This window comes from Apodemus sylvaticus, chromosome 19, assembly GCF_947179515.1.
Source record: "Apodemus sylvaticus chromosome 19, mApoSyl1.1, whole genome shotgun sequence".
NCBI classification, from domain to species: Eukaryota; Metazoa; Chordata; class Mammalia; order Rodentia; family Muridae; genus Apodemus; species Apodemus sylvaticus.
The window spans coordinates 28,996,778-29,009,029 of NC_067490.1; positions in this window are offsets into that span (position 1 = coordinate 28,996,778).

Below are 12,252 nucleotides of genomic sequence, written 5' to 3' on the forward strand. Positions count from 1 at the left end.
GGGATAATAAGTATTTGCATCGTATAAAGAGAATGTGTAATTTTATTAGTCAGTAAGGCATTGCGTTTGATGAAAACAATTTAATTTAATTTGCAATAAATAACTGGTTGTTAAAAATCTATCGGTATTCTTGGACTTCCTGTGTCTGCATGCCTTTGAGTAATGGCTTGTCTATGCTTACCTGGGTTATCTATAATTAAATACAAAAGCCGTTTCAAAAGGCCATTAAAGTTCTGAGTTAAATTCAGTTGAAGTGAGATCCAGGCTCAGTCCTCACTTTGTTTCTAGCTTGCCTAGTTACCTGTATCATGGGGGAGGAGGAGCATAGAGTTAAGTCCTATGCAATGAAGCAAATTTCTGAACAATTATTCCCAGTTTTCAGTAACAAAGCAGCAAACCTCAGAAAGTTGCCTGTGCCCTTCAGGTTAAATTTCTTCATTCATTCCTCCATTGAGGGGCATCTGGGTTCTTTCCAGCTTCTGGCTATTATAAATAGGGCTGCTATGAACATAGTGGAGCATGTGTCCTTATTGCATGCTGGGGAATCCTCTGGGTATATGCCCAGGAGAGGTATAGCAGGGTCCTCCGGAAGTGTCGTGCCCAGTTTTCTGAGGAACCACTGGACTGATTCCCATAGTGGTTGTACCAGCTTGCATTCCCACCAGCAGTGGAGCAGTGTTCCTCTTTCTCCACATCCTCACCAACACCTGCTGTCTCCTGAGTTTTTAATCTTAGCCATTCTGACTGGTGTGAGATGAAATCTCAGGGTTATTTTGATTTGCATTTCCCTAATGACTAATGATGTTGAACATTTCTTAAGGTCCTTCTCAGCCATTCGAAATTCTTCAGGTGAATGGAATACTACTCGGCAATTAAAAATAATGAATTTATGAAATTCTTAGGCAAATGGTTGGAACTGAAAAGTATCATCCTAAATGAGGTAACTCATTCACAAAAGAACACACATGGAATGCAGTCACTGATAAGTGGATATTAGCCCAGAAGCTCTGAATACCCAAGACACAATTCACATATCAAATGACTCCCAAGAAGGAGGAAGGAGAGGGCCCTGGTCCTGGAAAGACTTGATGCAGCAATGTAGGGGATTGCCAGGACAGAGAAGTGGGAGGGGGTTGATTGGGGAACGGGTGAAGGGAAGAGGGCTTATGGGACTTATGGGGGGGGGGGACCAGGAAAGGGCAAATCATTTGGAATGTAAACAAAGAATATAGAAAAAAATTCTTCGTTCATTCATTTCTTAACAGCCAGGCACAATCACTCTTGATGCCTTTGGAGGGCCCGAGGCTACACAGACAAGAATGTCTATCTTGTCCTCTGTTTCCTTCCTGTGCACCTCTAGGTGGACTGCTCCACGTACAGACACCTTTACAGACCAGGTTAACACATTCTGAGCCACGCCAGCAACCTTGTTCAAAAGCGCAATGCAGATCTTAAATCTCTTTTGCTTCTGTTCCCAACTGGTGGTTTCCTAGACCCTTCGTCTGGGAAGTGGTTATGCACAATGGCTCCCTTGTACACAGAAAGCACTTTGAAGAGGATCTAGCAAACCTGCAAGCATTTTCATACCTGTAACCTGTGTTTTCTGCCACTGTTATCATGGCCGTCACCATAAGGCTATCACCAAAGCTAGATCTGAACTGCCTGCCTTTCTTTGCTTTGCAAGCTACAGCCTCCTGGGCTACTACAGCTGCCCTCCAGCCACCAAGCCGGCTGCTGGGCATTGTGGGCCTAAGCCCAGCACAGGGGCTGCATAGCTGGTCCTCCATAAATAATTCTCTCCTCCCTCAGTCACGCAGCTGACTCTTTTCCGCAAACCATTCCTACCCCCCACCCAGACTTCGTCCCTTTAAAAAGAGCTGTGCTTCGTGAGTTTCTTTGCTGTGTTCCTTCTGCTTGGCCTTCGAAGTCATGTTCCCTCCCAAACTCCATTATTAGAACAAAGCAACGCGTTAAGTAATTACCGAAAGGCTTTGGTTTCTCTCGGCATCATTGTTACTTCTTAACACGTCTCCCAAAATGAAAAGCTCTTCAATGGCTTTTCTCAGCCGACAGGCTCGCCCACGGACTCTGATGGGTTTTTGAGAAACTATAGCTCCAGATCTCTACAGCTATTATTCCTGACTCCAATTGTCGAGTCAAGTAAGGAAAAAAAAAAAAATTAAGTGCTCCTCTGGCTTCATTAAGTTTTCAGGGTATTTTGTGATCGAGAAAACTTTAGCGCGATATTTCATTTCACTCTGAAGAGCTTTCATTTTCATTTCATTCTTTTCTAATTTGACTTATCCTTTCATAAGTCATGTATACTTGCATGTCTAATGTATCTTGATCATATGCTCCATTTATCTCCCGTCTCTGCTTCCTGCTCCAAGTGAATCCCCTCTTCATTTCAGTCAATGCGCCCCGCCATGTTCAAGCCTTCAGTTTGTTTATTTTCATGACTCTGTGCACACTTGACTGTGCTCCTTAGAATCTGAGTATTTTGATCCCGTTGTTACCAACAATTGGCCGTCTCATGCCCACTTGTGTGAGCCGGGGACATGCTGCCCACCAACATCAGCAGCAACCATCAGGAAGCTGGGCAGCCTGACGTGTGCCTACGATCATGTTATTGAGCGCATGTACTAGGCCATCTGTAATAGCGGTGTGATACAGTCTGACTCCAAATTTCTACAAGGAGATACGGAAGACCTTTTGCAATTTCTCAATAGTTCTTTTGTCTAGCCTACCCCTGGATCAGCTGGCCAGCAGTCATGTAGTGAATTTGCTGAAACACATGAACCCATGTGCATACATGTACACACATGAAATCCTGGTTCCGCTTGAAATATAGGAAGCTAAAGAGGTTATATTTTAACCACAAGACCACAGCAACAGCAAAATAAGCAATAGGGTTACGTTTTGTGGGTCCATAAGAGTTAAGATTTAGAACGGCCAGATAAACCACTGTCTTAGAAAGAGCAAGTGCCATCAAGAAGAGCTGGCTCCAGCTCGGGCCAGCCTGGAGCGGGTGCTGCTAGCCACTGGAGCAGTGCTGTGACAGAGCATGGACTGTCCAGAATATGCAAGTCCAGGGGCATTGTGTCCCTTTGAAGACACTCTTCCAACCTCCTATTATCTACATAGTCGTGGTTACAACCGTAGCGAAAGGGCCCAGGGCTGCAGCCAATGAGGAAAGGACATTAAGCATGTCTCAACCTTTGTCCAATCCAGGCCCTTCCACCCTTCTCAAGCCAGGGCAACACACTTGGGGGTACTCGGTGTCCTGGTGATGATTCCATTATAGCCAGGTCACAAGAACCGAAAGTCCTCATTGATGGTGGCACAAAACCATCCCCATGCTGAAAGGGCACAGTCCCTGTGAAGACGGCCTCCATGGGATCAGACTGCCCTGCCCCCACTACTGGAAACCAATAGCCTGTAGGGACAGGCTGATGACAGACTCCTCGTGGCCCAGAGGAAAAAACTTGAAACTTCGAGAGAAGCTAAATGAACTGAGATGAAGTTTCTGGTTCAATAGGCTCTCTCCAAACACAGGGTAGCAGCCAAGGACTCAGAGCAGTGCCCCAAGGAGGGATCCCAGCGCCAATAGCCCATACACAGTTCCTGTTCAGGTTACCTGTCTTTGTCCTAGCTTTGTATATGGATCAAGATGCAATTCGCTAAATAAAACAACTTCAAAAATCCAAACCAACAAAATAAAACCAGAAAAATGAATCACCACAAAAATATAACAACAACAACAACAACAACAAGAGCAGTAGCAGCAGCAGCAGCAGCAAGATCTGGCAGTCCCAGAACAAGGATGTGGCTGCTAAGAGTATACCATGCCTGTCAGAGCCCATGAGGCCTAAAACTATGTTTTTTCCTTGAGAAGTCCAGAAATCTTATTTTCTTTTGTATTGAATGTTCATCTGAAAATGTGTGTCCATTTGCAAAATAATCATTTTTAATTGTTGCTATTTTCATAGGATTTGATTCCAATTTCTTTCCTTTTTCTTTTTTTTTTTTCTTGCTGGTGTTTTTTTTAAATAAGGTTTTTGACCTTAATATTTAGAAAACTCCATGACTAGATGATAACGACAATGATGATGATGATGGTGTGTGTGTGTGTGTGTGTGTGTGTGTGTGTTATATACATGGGCACACATGGATGTAAGTAAACCACAATTATACCTGTAGATATCTACCCTAAAGCTCCACACTCCATGTACACCAAGACAAATAGAGTCAAGGACCACATAACAAAGCTTTATTATATGATGGTAGTCATATGAGAGTCCAATGAAGCTGAGATTTTCCTGTTGCCTGGTGACTTGGTAGTCATGGTAACATTATAGCACATTACTCTTCAGTCTGCTGTAATGCTGGCATCAACAAACCTACCACCCTTCCAGCTGTTCAAAAGTGTAGCACACAATAATTATGTTCTATTTGCCATACTCTGTAGTAATAGCAAAGGACTATGTGATCGGTTTAGTGGAGTGACTGTACTGCTCTCTAGTCAAAGTTTTAGAGTGCACTTTCATTTATAAAATAAAAGTTCAGTGCAGAATAGCCTCCACTAAGGTGCCAGCTCAGCCCCACACATCACATGATCGCTGAAAGTCTTGATGTCCTAGAAAGACCATGAAGAAGAATGGCCTCCACCTTAGGGTCTGTGTAAGTGCCCCTAGATACCTGCTCAACAATGAACTTGCCTAGTGACACACTTCTTGGAATACACATCCTTTGCTCATTGACACAGGGCTTTGTAAAGACAGGAAACTATTCATTGAAGTCTTTCAGAAAGAGCGCAAAACACCTTCACCCATCACTTCTTCGTGGTTCCTTTCGGCCACCTGTGTCCTCTCTCAGACTCCCCCGGGGCAGCTAACAGGTCTCTTATCTGCTACTTTCTGTTTCTCGTGTAGAGTGACTCACAGTGGAGAAAGGACAGGCGCGACTTTGGACATCTGTTCTATAGCCAGCTGACCGAAGCCCAGAGACGGAGGATGCAAGGAGCAGTGCAGTTTTGAAGCCGGGAGGCTGAACGAACCTGCAGGGTGAGCTCATGCAGGCAGTCGAACGTGCTTCCGCCCTGACCGCACTTGCTGATGGTGGCCCGGCTTCATCTCGGCCGAGATTCACCTAGCCACAGCGGTGGCTTAATTTCAATTTGAGGATTGATTAATCCTCATTGAATGTCTTTCATAGCTTCTCTAATTTCAGCCATTTCTACCCGTTCGGAAAAAAATTGCAAACCAAAACCAAACAATACACAAAAGACCCAGAAGCCCATGCTGCACTTAGGCACAATGTTGATGCAGGTATTTGCCATTGTGGTCTGTAAGGATTTGATCTGATTAGGATATTTGAAACTACTAACTTAATCTGAAAAAAGAAAAAAGATCTCGGAAGATCCTTTTTTTTTAAACTATAGGTATAGTTTAAAATTTAGGTATTGTTTAATAATAGCTTAAAATTGTAGGTACAGGGCTGGTGAGATGGCTCAGTGGTTAAGAGCACTGACTGCTCTTCTGAAAGGTCCTGAGTTCAAATCCCCGCAACCACATGATGGCTCACAACCATCCGTAATGAGATCTGACACCCTCTTCTGGTGTGTCTGAAGACAGCTACAGTGTATACTCACATACATAAAATAAATAAATAAATCTTTAAAAAAAAATTGTAGGTACAGGCTACCATAGGTAACTAGTTATCTTAGGTAAAATTAATAATAATAATAATAATAATAATAATAACAATAACAACAACAACAGCTTTGTTCTTGTAGGATTGCAAATTTGTTGGCTGGCTATGCTGTGGAAAATAACAGGTTGTGCGAAAGGACATATCCCTAAGAATTTCATTCAGGGGTTTTTGTCTATATGCTGCCCCCTGCTGCTGCCTGGAGAAAACCCAGCTGCTTTTATCTGAAGCATTGTCGACAACTTGCATGTTCTCTTTCCTCCCTGTCCCCTCCCAGTTCTCAAGAGGTAAGGGAAGCATCACTGCCTTCCCTGGCATGATCTTAGCTAAACCAATTGCCCTTCACCTGCCCTTCCTGTCCCTCCCTGTCCTGATACAACCTGGACCCACTCCCCATGCCTTACCAGAAGTCCTTGCTCATACAAAGACTCCCTTTCCTCCAGAGATGCCATTAATTCAGCTAGCCCTTCCCACTCCTTCTCTTGGAATTACTCCCTTCTGTCTTTTATTATAACAACCTCCTGTAACTTAGATATACCCTTTCTATTGTTTTATTCTTTGAAAATTATATACATGCACATAATGTATATGACTCATATCCTCTCCTATTCCCTCACCCACCCCCAACTCCCCACAGGACTCCCAACCCACCTCCTTCTTTTTTTTCCAGATAATTTATTTTTATTTACTTTACATTCTGATCACAGCCCCCTCCCTCCTCCTTTCCCGGTTCCTCCCTGACAATTGCCTCCTGCCCTTCTCTGAGGCATCACTCTACCCTGCTACATCTCATCCCGGCAGGGCTCAGCACATCCTCTCCCAACCAGGAAGTGCAGGTAGAGGGAGAGGTATCCAGCAGCAGGGAACAGAGTCTGAGACAGCCCCTCTCCACCTATTAGGGGACCCACATGAAGACCAAGCTGCACATTTGCTAAACATGTGTAGGGAGTTTAGGTCCAGCCCTTGCTGCTCCCTGGTTGGTGGCCCAGGCTCTGTGAGCCCCACGTTCCCAGGTTAGTTGATCCTACAGGTCTTCTTGTACTGTGTTTGACCCCCTCCGACTTGCTCACATCTGTCCCCAACTCTTCCACCAGACGCCCTGAGCTCTGCCTAATATTTGGATCTGAGTCTCTTCATCTGTCTCCATTCACTGCTGGATGAAGCCTCTCAGGAGACAGTTATGCTACAAACATAGCAGATTATCATTTAATCATGTCAGGGGTTGGCTCTCCCACATGCGATGAGTCTCCAGTTGGGGCCGTCCTGGGTTGGCTGTTCCCTCAGTCTCTGTTCCATCCTCATTCATGCAGATCTTGTAGGCAGGACAGATTTGGGGTGGAAGGTTTTGTGAGTGGATTGATGCCCCCTCCCTCTACTGGAAGTCGTGCCTGGTTACAGGAGGTGGCCAGTTCAGTCTCTATGTTCCCCTTTGGTAGGAATCTCAACCCGGGTCACCACCGTAGACTCCCAAAATCCTCCATTTCCCAGGTTTCCAGCTGTCGGGAGCCACCCGAACGCTCCTATGACCTCCATTACAAGATGGCGCCTACATCCTGTTCTTGCTGAGCCGTAAACAGGCCAGTGCGCATGCCCGAGCGGAATTCCCCGCCACTGAGTCTCTGCCTACCTCGTGGCATCATATGGGGTGATGAGCCACAGCCTACCAGGGTACGCCACGTCCAAGGCGAGAGGACCTGCCTATATAAGACTTGGGTTCGCGCTCCCTCAGGGTCTCCGCCCTGTAAGCTTATGCTCTCCCTCTCAAGGTGCATTAAAGCTTTCTGCAGAAGGATCCTGAGTGTGCTGGCGAGGACATCCAGCTAGTCACCAGAGATGCCCCACTGATTTCCATTCTCACTCCAAGCGCTCTCCTAACTCTGTCCTATTCCCTCCCTCCCTCTCTCCTTCCTCCCTTTCTTCCCTCCCCCCAATACACTGACTCCTACTACAGCCGTCCATAAACATGAGTCATTCACTGAGGCATGCACAGCCAAAAGCAATGACAACAGTCTATATTCTTTGTTGGGTAGACTCTCAGAGCTCCTTTACCAACAACTCATATGGACTTAAAATTTTGTTTATCAACTCATGGTTTCTTGTAGCAGCATTATCCTCCCACACAGGGCTGAAGTGGAAATCTTCAGGTGTTTTGGAGGCTTGGTTGTGTTGTGTGATGTTTTTTCTGGAAACTGTCTCATGAGAGGATGTTTTGCTAAGAACAGACATGTGGTATGTTTTCTAGACTGCCTGGGGAAAAGGGCATGTGGTGTTTTGCCACAGTGGATGCTTGAGGGATCTTTGGAAAGGGTATAAGTATAACCCAACAGACAGTGGATGACGCTGTGGTATTGGTTCACCTTGCTTCTTTTGCTGATCATCATTTGTCTGACTTTGTAGAGAGAAACAACTTCTGGTGGTACTCCATTGCCTAGTGGTTCTTGCTGCTTCTGCAGACTTGGGCCAATGGTCAGAGCCCTGCGGTTTCTTCTGGATTGAACTACCATTGCTGATTCGTGAATGGTGGTTGTAAGTGGATCAAGCTACCACTGCTGATTCATGTAGACTGAACTGCTGATATCCTGACAATACAGATTGGATTCGCCCCCAAAGAACTATTTCTAAACAGCTCCACATCCTCCTTCATCCTATTAACCCTTCCTTTCCACTACCTCTAGTTTGTGGTGAGCTAGAAGGGAGGTTAAAGCGTTTAAGTACACTTATCAAAACAGGTTTTGAAAAATATAAGCCCACACGGAGTACTTTCATATAAACTGTATTTTATTATTCTTCTGACAATCTTTGGAATACCACACAACAATTATTCCTGGATGTTTTATCATCTACCTTTATCTCCTATTTTGGTTTCTTGGGCTGTCTATGTCTGAGCTGAAGTTGGAGGCTTTTAATTTGATCTCCCGGGATGTAGTTTTAGTGCATCTTTTCAATTACCTAGTCTATACCTACTCTTCCTGTCTATTTCTTCAATTCTTTATGGCGGGTTTTTCATTGTTTTCAAATTGCATTATTGTCTACTACATAAAGGAGTTTTTTAAGTCTTGCGCTTTGATGTATTTGGTACTAGGGGAGGGCATTTGTTCCTCATGTCTCTGGGTTTCCTGGGAAAGACTTTTCCTTCTGTATTCTTAGTTTCTGGTCCCATCTCATATTGAACTCCTTAGAGAAATGAGTACCTGGGACATACCATTGGTCAGATGTGCTTTCTGATTGGAGGACAATTGACTATCTCCCATGAAATTCCCAGCCAACATAATCTCAAATTCAGTTTTCTTTGTTCTCCTTAAGGCTGCATTGATGCCTTAAACTTAGACAGGAGACAAAAGTCCCTACCCTTCTAGAATCTACTTTCCTCTTCAATGCTTTTGATACTAATACAATTATGCTAATGGTGTGCTTATAATAATGAAGGTAATAATAGCTAATGCTTATTGTATACTAATTGTAATGTATAATTAATCGCTTTATGTGCATTATTCCAACATCCTCAACAACTCTGCAAACAAGAAGAATTTTAATCTCTTTCCCTGCCCCACAATGAAGAGTCATTGTAATAGTTTGATAACTCACTCTAGTCTATACAATGTAGAGGGACAGAATTTATACTCTTATCTTCCTGGTCTCAAACCCATTTTTGAACTATTATGCTGGGCCATTAATCAATTACCCAGACCCATCATAGAGGTGGTTGTCTTCCTCCTACCCCACTGATATGTCTGCTCCTATCCTACTTCCTGAACACATCCTTCCATGTTCCCAACTGCAGCTCAGAGCTCCTACCTCCTGTCCCCTAGACTAGATGTTACTCTCCTCATTTGATAGAGAAATAACTAAGACTAGAGACATAACTAAGCAGTTAAGAAATTTAGGAATGCTTACTGCTCCCCAGAGACACGACTTTAGTTCCCATCACTAGAATATGGTGGCTCAAAACTACCTGTAACTCTAGCTCCAATGGATCCAACATCCTCATCTAGCTGAAGGTACCTACATTTATGTAAGGCCCATGGAAGCTCAGTAACCTGTCTTGGGTAATACAGTAAGTGTTAATACTAGACATGAATCCATAATGAGCTTGCTACAATTCTCCTGGCTCTTTTCATTGTGCCTAAGAACAAAATTAGGCTACATAGCCTATATGTGGCCTGTTTTGTCAATAATTTGTATCTTTAGATAAGGAATCTCACCACCTTGTATTTCCTCTGAGAGGGAAAGAAGGTGGTCCAAGGTATCCTTAATGATCGTTTTGCAAAACAATACAAATGAAAGATGGGGTATACATACATCAAAGTGTCTGAGTCTGAAGCAGTCATAGCAACTCCTGAGGATGACACCTGAGTGCTGCTCGGACATCATGTCCAGACGCCATTCCATAGTGCCAGGCTCCTAACCAGAGTCCTCTGAACATCTCCACGGGCTCCTAAGAGAACAGAGGGCGTGTTCTGGCCCCAGGACCATTCGTGTTTTTACTGCACCGCCTTGCACATTGAGAGTCATTTATCCCAACTTGCTTACTAAGGATCCGGTGCTTTTAAAGACTTCCTAAAAACCGTTCCACTAAACAAATACTGATCCATCCTTTATCTGTTGGAAATCATTGTGTTCTGGGCAGGAAGAGCCCAGCACCACCATTTATGAAGTACTAAGGTAGGGTCAAAAATAAGTCTTCCCTGGTAACCTCACAGTTGTAGGTAAAGGTGATATGAGATCACAGAGGCTGGGGTGCACCATTCGAAGTCACACTAAAGACTTTTGGGGCAATGACATTATCACACTCCAGCAACTACCAGAACACAGTGTCAGAAGCTTGCAGTCTGGCCAATAGCAATCAGAAGAGGCCTCATAGAAGCCTCAGTAAAGAAAATCTCAGGCCAAAGCGGCAGAGGCAAACTTGGCACAACAAAATCATATACACACACCTCATTCAAAAGTCTGAGACGTCTAGGTCTGGACTCTGCTCATCCCAGCTCAGTTGGCACTAAGAACTTGTCCTTTCTGTCATGGTTCCTCTGACAGGTTTCCAATCTGAGTCTTATGTATAAAATGGAATGAAACATCTTACTTCCTAGGGCTGCTTGGAGAATTAAGTGAGGTCAGATACATTAAAAGGCTATAAAAGGGCTGTGCACCACATTTGGCTCATGATGATTAACAAGTATGGGATTCCGGCTTCCCATTGTTCTAGAAATTGTCAGTAGTAGGAAAGAACAATGGGCAATAAGAATCGGAGAAATAGAGAGGAGGGATAAATAACACTAAGGATATTTGAAAGGGCCATAGGGAAACATTATTTTATGTCTACTTAAAACATATATGTAGTATATATGTATACACTTATATACATATATGTAATAAACACACACATGATTTTAAAGAAGTTGTGACACTCTGGATAATAATACCCCCACACACACTGAAAATAAGTCATCTAACAAAAACCCAATGGCAGACATATAGGAACCTTCCCCTAAAGTTGTTGGTATGGAGAGTACAAGAAACTTGCAAACCCATATATATCGATTGCCATGGCTGTCCTTGGCTGTCTCCCAGAATTTGAAAGCAAGACCCTATTGCTGAAGATGTCACACACACTGGCCATGGGACTTGGAGGAATTAAGTTGGAACTGACCAGGAAGCCTCTCCCCTGAGAACTAGCTCTCACAGAAGGTGCTATGCAAACTGCCAAGGGAGAAAAGCAATCAATAGTCCTGAAAGAATCAATATTGGCCCAGGATCCCCAAGACCAAGTTCTCAGCACTAAGGGGGTTTATCTTCCTCACAGGGACAGAGGGCAGAGAATAAGAGACAAAGACAGGAGATAGAGGATGAGGGAGAAGGGGAAGCAGGAACAAGGGAGAGAGGAAAGGGTATTTGGCCCAGAAGGAAAGACAGAGGGTTACATCTAGATAGAGAGGAGACTGCCAGGGCCCATAGGAAAATTGCAGTTTATAACATATAATGGGAAACTCCAGGTTAGGATGAGATGTTTACTTTTAATTGGGTATCTTAATTAGGGCAGCCAAAGGGGGCTTTTGATTGCTGGATAACTGGACCTTAGTAGTCAGCCCAGGAGGAGGAAGTGGCCAAATAAGAGAATAGACCTTGGTGGCTAGGTCTAAGAATGCGCCCTAATGTTTTTTTAGCAAGCAGAGGGAATAGGGGAGAGCCTTGTTTGCCATGCTTGTAGTCCCTTCAAGTCTTACCTATAAAGCTTGTGATCTACAACAATGACCAGACTGGCCAGATATCTCCAAGGGTGCAATGGCAGTACTTTTACCTTAGGAACAGCTAACAGCTATGTAATTGGACTTCAGGCCCACTCCTTTTGAGGCAATCCTTCCCTGACTGGTACTGTAAACCTAGCCAAGTCCATATATGGCAGGGGAGGTCATGAGCCCTCGAAGAGAAGCTACTACAGCCACTTTCCACAACTCATATAACATCTCAGCACGACCTACACACTTACCCTCACACTCACAGGTAGGTGTAGTTCTCACGCCTCATCAAAGAAGATTCTTTTTACAGCAG